This window comes from Calypte anna, chromosome 2 (assembly GCF_003957555.1).
Source record: "Calypte anna isolate BGI_N300 chromosome 2, bCalAnn1_v1.p, whole genome shotgun sequence".
NCBI classification, from domain to species: Eukaryota; Metazoa; Chordata; class Aves; order Apodiformes; family Trochilidae; genus Calypte; species Calypte anna.
The window spans coordinates 85301414-85309218 of record NC_044245.1 but is presented as its reverse complement, the minus strand read 5'-3'; the positions used below and the strand labels follow the sequence as shown (position 1 = coordinate 85309218).

Below are 7805 nucleotides of genomic sequence, written 5' to 3'. Positions count from 1 at the left end.
GGAGCCACTGGAAGCTGGAAGAATGCATGCAAGTTTTTAAAGGTAAGTGGTTAAATTGCCTTTTGACAGTTGCTCCCAAAGTAGAACTCAAATAGAAAAGAGAAGATAAAAATAAACATTGCTCAGCCTTTCATTCATTGCAGGCTGTCAAATGGGACAGGTGCTGTGGAAAAACACATGTATGATTGTGTCAATAGAAGCTGAGTCACCATGCAAGGGCAGGGAACTGGACGGAGGGGCTGGCGTGACCTTAACTTCAGCAACCTTAACTTCAGCAGAGCTGGTCAGAGGTAGGAGTTTCTTGTGCTTTGAGAACTTTCTTTGAACTGGAAATGGAAACCCAAAATTTCCCATGGATAAAACTTAAAGTATCCAAATGGTTTTATGATGCTGCTAAAATGATTGGATACTGGAAAAAAATAATTAGGAATATAATAAGAACTGTATTATGTTGAGACTGAGCAAAAGGCTAGAATCAAACAAGAACTCTGATTCCCTAAAGAAAGTAAGAAGGTGAAACCACTTTAAAAATATTACCAATATTACTTCACTACACATGAGAGTTTTGATGAGTTCTAGGGTTTTTTTGTTGTGTGTTGTCTTAGCAAATGTCTCTAAAAATACTCCAACTAAATGCTGTGACATTTCATGAGCAGTGCCTTTACTTGCTATGGCCAGGAAAAGCTGTGCTGCTTTGCAAGCACTGGTGCCTCACAACTTTAACTCCATCCTTGAAGGGCTACCTACAGCTGGAACTGTAGCAGCATCCAGTCCCTGCCTGATAGATACCATCCCACCTAGAGCCTGCACAATCACAGTGTTCCTCAGCCAGTTGTACAGACCTGTCCATCTGGGACACCTCTCTTCAGCATGTGGCCAGGGTACAAAAGGGAAAAAAAAAATTCTCTTAGGGGATGTTCAGAAGGAAAATCAGAGGGCAGATTCCAAGTGTCTTCTTCATGTAGCAAATACCACCTGAGCTGCTTTCTTGTCTGTGTTCAGGGGCTGTGCACATCTACTTATACTTAGAAAAAGGACCTAACCCCAGCATCACCTGCTTTGGTGAAGCTGTTGGGTACCAGCACAGTAACACTGTCACTGCCTGTGAGGAGCAGTGAGAAAGCCTCAGCTTAATGATTTTTTATTGCCTGCTGCCACCTTTCAGGAATGTTGACATGTGAATATTTGACAATGGCAGGGAGAGGGCTCTGTGAACATGCAGGTGAATTGGATGTCAGAACAAGGGAGTTTAGATTTCTCTCCAAATACCAGATTGATGTCTGGATTTTTCCCCTTGTTTTCCCTCCCCTCCTCCCCCCTTGATGAGCATTGTTTTCAATAAATGCTGTAAAGACTGTTTTCCTGGTTCAAACTGGCATAGCAACAGCATCAGAACACAACTCAAAAGCATCATCTTAACAACATACTGAAATGGATTCAGCATTTATAAGATGCTCTCATTTGAAGTCTAAGGGAAGGGGTTATTGTGTGGAATACACCTCAGGCTGTTGGAAACCTTTTCTCCATGCACATGTTGACTGCCAAATGAAGATAAGCCAGTTAAATACCTGTTCTATAATTAGGTTATTTTCCTTGTAAACATTTGTACGAAAAACATTGCAGTAACCTTAGGATATATTATGTAATTGCACAGTAGAAACAAGAAAAGATAAGTTTACTATTATTTATTGCTGTTGTCACATGAAAATCTCAACAAGAACATCCCATTTATCCATGCTACAATCTTCTTGGTTAGTAGAAACAAGACACACAACTGTGGTTAAAGCTCCTCTCTAAAGTAGGCAAATTCTCCCCTGATAACCCTCAGCTATGATGTTTTTACCCACATACTGATTGTGATAAGTGTTTCTAACTTAGCCATTATGCAATATTTTGTTCTGTTCAGTAAGACTGTTTTATAAAACATTCCTGCATTCTAGTATCTCTGGATAAATAAACCACGTTGACCTCTGTCTTCACTGGCACTGCGCAAAATAAAATCTGACTAATTTAAATATCAGTAATTACTTAAATTACTTATGATTACAATATCAATTTTTTATAATAGAAAATTATTCCGATATAAAATATTACATATATATTTAGAAAATGCCCTGATATATGATATACATTACATATATATAGAATATCTATTATCACGCAAGTAATATGCAATACACTATATTATGTATTATATAAATATATACATTGTGTATTATCATATAATATTGTATTATGTTTAATATTATAGCATTAAATTATTACAATATTAATCAAAATGTCTCTTTTTTTACTTAGTTTACAAGAATCTCCGAAGTATATATCCAAGATCCCCCAGGTTGCTTGCTGCTATTACTCCATCAGCAGCCCTATGGGGTTTTCTACATCAGAGCAAATTGTTTTATGCCGAGTTCACCCCTATATCCAAGGTTCAAAGACCCTTATGCACCTCGTGGATGTTAACAGATCCTGCAGGCAGGCTTTTCAGAGGCTCCCTGTGACCAGTGCACCCCTTTGGTACTCAAAGCCTTCAATATTATTAACTTCCACTTGTTTCAAACATGAGCACTAGAACAGATTATTTTAAAGTCATTGAGGCCATTTGTGCACCTGACTCTGCCATCCAAAGTAGAGAAGATACGGAGCATGGACATCCCTTCAGGTAATTATATTCAAAGAGAATGGAGTCAGACGATGGTCAGAATTTGCTGATTTTCCTTCAGCTCTGTGTAATTCACCCTCCTCCTGAGAAACCTTTACCTCTCTACAGCTTAAACAAAGGCAAATCTGTCTCTCGCAGCCCCACAGATGTTTTCCAGTCATTTGGGTGCACATCTGGCTGAGCCCATTCCTCTAATGGCCGAGGACTTTCACAAAGTGAAGGTAAAGAGGCAGGGGTGCAAGGGTTGCCTCAAGCTCCCTCGGACTGGCTGCAAGAGTTCATCTTTCGGGTTCCAGGCTGACCGTGGGGCCCTGGACTGTGTCCCCTGTGTCCCCGCTCCAGCTGGCAGGCGGGGATAAGCCCCGTTTCTCGCCCGGGCGAGAGGGAGCAGCTCGGGAACCCCGCGGTGCCCAGCTCCCTGGTGCCCCGCGGTGGCGGGCGGCTGCCACTGCCGGAACCGGCGAGGGGCCGGGACAGCCGGACCGGGCCCCGCCGCAGGACTGGGCGACGGCTGAGGGCTCGGGAAGGTGCCTGGAAGGGGGGACAGGAGCCCAGCCCCCGACAGTGACTGACAGCACCTTCCCCGGCTGCATCCTGCCCACCGCAGGCCTGGGTGCGGGATGTGTCCTGGGGAAACTCGCCTCTTTTTGCCCCATTTCTTCTCTCTCCTCCTCTGCTCGCCTTCCCCTTCCGTCAAAATAGAAAAGTTTTGCTTGTAGCTGCGACCTAATCTGCATATCTCATTTGTAGATCAGATAGAGCCTGTATTGCAACCCAGCCCCCCCCCCCAAAAAACAACAACCCAAAACCGTGGAGGAGGCACTTGAGTGTATATGGGGAGGGAGTAGCAGGGGAAAATGGGTGTGCTCCATCCCAAAGCCAGACTTGGAGTGTGTCCCTGGAGCCTGGGGCCTGCCCTTCACCTGAGCTCTAACATCCCGAGGAGAAAGAGAAATTCCCCTAATCCAGGAGTCTGGGCTGTTTGAAGCAAAGCACCCACCCCCATAGCTTTTATCAGGAGGGGACAAGGTTTGAGTGATGGTCCCTGGGTTCCTCGGCAGGAGCTGCCTCAGTTAGGAGATACAGAAAACAACTTCACTGCAGAAGTGAAAAGCAAGACAGAAGGAGCTTCTCTGATGATTTCTCACACCTGCTTACATTCACCTGGAAGACAGGGGCATTATTATTACTATATAGAATCAGAGTAGTCTGAGTATGAGCTGGGGAAAGGCTATTTGAAATTACTGGTTTCCAACAGACAGAATTTACAAAACTTTTTATCACAATTCTTTGGATGTAGTCTCATGAAGAAACACGGTTTTATATATATATATATATATTTATTAATTTTTTCCTTATTTCCAAGTTCTTAACTAATTACAATGAAATTACATTGTCACACATGGAGTTAATTGAATTCCGTGAGTGCTAAATTCTTCAAAACATTCCTACCTAAATGAGCTCTTTGCTAATACAAGCTGAATTTTTCAGCTGTCCAGGCCAATTTTTGCACAATAAGTAAATGGTATTTATGCACTGGGAGGCCTCAATGTAATGCCCTCTATTGCAAGTTCTAATAAAAGGCTGCTCTATTTTGGCTCCGTATTAGAATAACACTATAAATAGCCTCTTTGTAACAAGAACTGTTTTAAAAATGTGAAAAGTTTTGCTCCAAAACCTCCTGGTGCACATTGTGCCACCATCTGGCAGATCTGGCTTTCAGGAGAGATTTACCTCTCAGAACTGCATTCACGCTGGGGCAGCAAAGGGTGCCAGAGAGGTAAAAAATTGCAATCTTGGGAGAAAATACAAGCTGCCTGATGTAAAGGAACACACACACACACAAAAAAAAAGAGCTGCAGAGTTTTAATATACCTTGGGAAGGGTCCATAGTGCTTACTGAAGCAAAATGCATGCTGATATAGTGTGATATAGTGTCTTAAGATATTGCTGGACCTAGCCTTAGTCTTTAGATTGCTGTATGCTATGCTTTCGGTAAAGAATCTGGAGACATTGCTTTTTTCCTACATTAAATTAATTTTATAGAAAGAGTGCTGTTGTGAGCAATATTGGCAACAGAGGCACAATTGCCCTTGGAGCAAGACCAGGTACAAAACTCAGTGAAGACAGAAAAAGATTTACCAGTGATGAGCAAAAGATGATCTTATGATCTAATGCAGTTTTTATTTGGTTTATAACGAAGTTAGAGTTTATATTTTCTTGCCTTTCTCCAGAAAGCAGTAGCAGTTCTCTTGAAGCAGTACCATCCCTCCAAAAAGCTGACTTATCTCTTTGTTTAGTAGCACACACCATTTTCCTCTGTACTGTCTTGTTTTTTCTAAGGCATTTACTTAGTTTTTTCTTTTTTCATAGGTAATATTCTTAGTCAACTGGCATTTGACATTTTTTTCTTTTGTCAATCCATTTTGTACAACATTGTGAATAAGGTCCACATGCAAGACATGCCTAGCATATTTTCTCCCATATCTTAATCTTACTAACTAACACAGCAAGCATGTTTCTGTAGAGTCACAGGAAGTTAACTAGAGCACATGATAAATTACTATTAATGAAATCAGGTTGATTTCTCAATTTCTAAAATTTGTATTGTTTAATACATGAAAGCTCAAGATAAATTACTGGCAGAGTTGATACATTCCCCATATTGAACAAGATTGTGATAAGGGTTTGAGAAAACTACACACAAATTACAAATTCTGCTTCAGGGTACTGCAGTTATTGTAAGAAAACTTCTGTCTCAGGAGCCATTTTGTTATCAGCACTGGTGGATACATTCTGATTTTTCAATGCATGTCGATTTGATGGAAATAACCAGGAGCACTAAGCTTGAAGGAGCTATTCCTGAGGCACAGATATGCTGAGAATGGGACAGGGCAGTATGAACTTAGCCAGCTTCAATTTTTTGGGGTGAGGCAGGATGAACTCATCAAGAGCTGAATAAGGAATTTGAGCCTCTTGTAAGAGAACTATCAAAGGGAGAAAACCTCATGCACAGCAGCAGAAATCAACTAGATGGATCAGGGATCCAGCCTAACTGGCCACAGCAGCAGGGGGGCTGGCAGAACTTCACATGGATAGTCCCAAAGGAAGAGTGGGCAAAAAGGATGCAGTGTTAGGGGTTCCTGTAGCCTAATGGTCTGCCACCATCATTGGCCTTTCCCCACTCCTCCCTTCATTAGTCAGGCCATCATCTTACGTGACTGCTGAGATTTTACCCTTCCATGGGAGCTGCAGTCACACCTAAGTAATGCAGTTAGAGACTCTGAGACAATATTTTTTCCCAAGTGACTTATTTCTTAAGCTTTAATTTCTAGTTCAAATACCACAAAACATGTAAGCCTCCAGGAGAAAGGTGAATGTTGGGTGACAGAGCCAAGAGAGGAGGTAGGATGAGCACCAAGAGATGCCTGGGGATAAGTGCAGTCTCCAGCTCTGGGAAGATCATTAAACTAAGCCCTAGCAACAGATAAATGACCAAGTTAGGGAACAGCTTTAACTGTGTAGCAACTTTGACTGCTGGGTTCTCCTAAGGCAGGAGATGATGGCACATGAAGTGGTGTAAATGAAGACATCTCTACTTCATCAAAAGCAGGAGGACTCTGGCTGTCAGAGTGAACATGATCTGGCGTGTATGTCCTAAGAAAGGCATTACCAGCATGTACAAGCTGCAAAGCATGGCATGCAGAAAGTATAGATATTAGAAGATTAAGGCTGCTCATATAAATGCATCTTAGTCTGCTATTGTTTGAGGTTTTTTTTTTATGGCAGCCTTAATCACTTGATCAGGTAAAGACCTTCCCCACAGAACTGCTACTGCGTGGTAGCAGTATAGTTGCAGTGCTTCCTGCTTGCTGAAAAATGAAGGTACTCATTAGTGCTCCATCAGTCTCTATATAACATTGTTTCCTATAAGCAATCTGTTTCTGCAATATGGATAACTTTCAGGAAAAATAAAGGGGCTTTAGGTGAAAAAAAAGGTGTCTGGAATTACTTTAATTTCTAAGGATTTCTTAGGAGGTAGTCACATGCAACAGGGTCAGTGTCTCAGCCATACCTTTACCTTAGAAAATCATTGTAGCTCCACTGTAATATCAGACATTTAGCTTAGCGATCAAATTTAAACTGATAGGTGTCATGTAGGTACACATAAGATATGATAAATATCCTAAGTGTTCACTAGTTCTGTGAAGCATCACCTCTATTGTAGTGGGCTAAAGCTGGTTTCCAGGGAGGAAAAACCAGCATGCAGCTGACAGCTGTTTCCTAGCTGAGCAAATGCTTCTTCACAGGCATCTCAACTCTCAGCCAGCTATCTCAAAAAGGAGACAGGGGGCCTTCATCAGTCTTGATTATTGACAGAAAGAATAAGCTGTAGTCATATTTTCCTGTTAGCCCAGTTTATAAGGGTTGTCCTATTGGCTTTTTTTTTGTTCATTTGTTTTCCTCTGGCTTGGTACAGTTTGCTAGGCTCAGTGAGGTGGGAAGAAGGGAACCATTACCTGCCCTTGATCTTGGTGTTGCTCTCCTATAGCTTTTCCATATGCTACTATGGAACATGTTGATTTTCTATTACACCAAAATTGCTTTTACACCTTATTTTTTACACCTTTGTGGATGTTCCTCTATTTGCAGTGACAGACAGCATTCTACTCCAGTGGACTAAAGTGTGGAGATGTGAAGTAATCTCCTCCACCTAATGCAGCTGAGCACAGTCTGGTATTACAAGCAATTACTTAGCCCAAGAGAATGAATTTATCCCTAATGCAGCCTAGGTCTTGGGCAGTCTCAGTGTCCCATCAAAAGTTAACTCAGTTCAGATATTAATACTAAAAAGTAAATATTTAAATTGAGGGTTATTTTAATTTTCATAACATTGTTGACTGTTGCATCTTCTGTCTCTCATCCTCAGTCCCTCCCTCCTTCCCCCACGATGTTTTGCTGAATTTTCTTCCAGACTGTCAGAGTATAACCTTGCATAGCAATATAAAAAAAGAAATTATAACCAGAAGACAGTGATCCAAACTCAAGGAAAGTGCCATTTCAGTGAACATGAGGCACCAAAGGTCACTGTTTCTCCACCAACCCGAAGATATCACAACACAATGAGAAAGCAAGCATATCC

At 41.6% G+C, this 7805-nt stretch overlaps 1 long non-coding RNA gene across 1 annotated transcript; it reads left to right on the top strand.

Annotated features, from left to right (window-relative positions):
• The first annotated feature begins 217 nt into the window (after positions 1–217).
• LOC115597926 lies at positions 218–7436 on the top strand. The gene is made up of 3 exons (XR_003987257.1): positions 218–290; positions 2801–2883; positions 7316–7436. It is a non-coding gene; the product is annotated as an uncharacterized LOC115597926 (long non-coding RNA).
• The last annotated feature ends 369 nt before the right edge of the window (positions 7437–7805 follow it).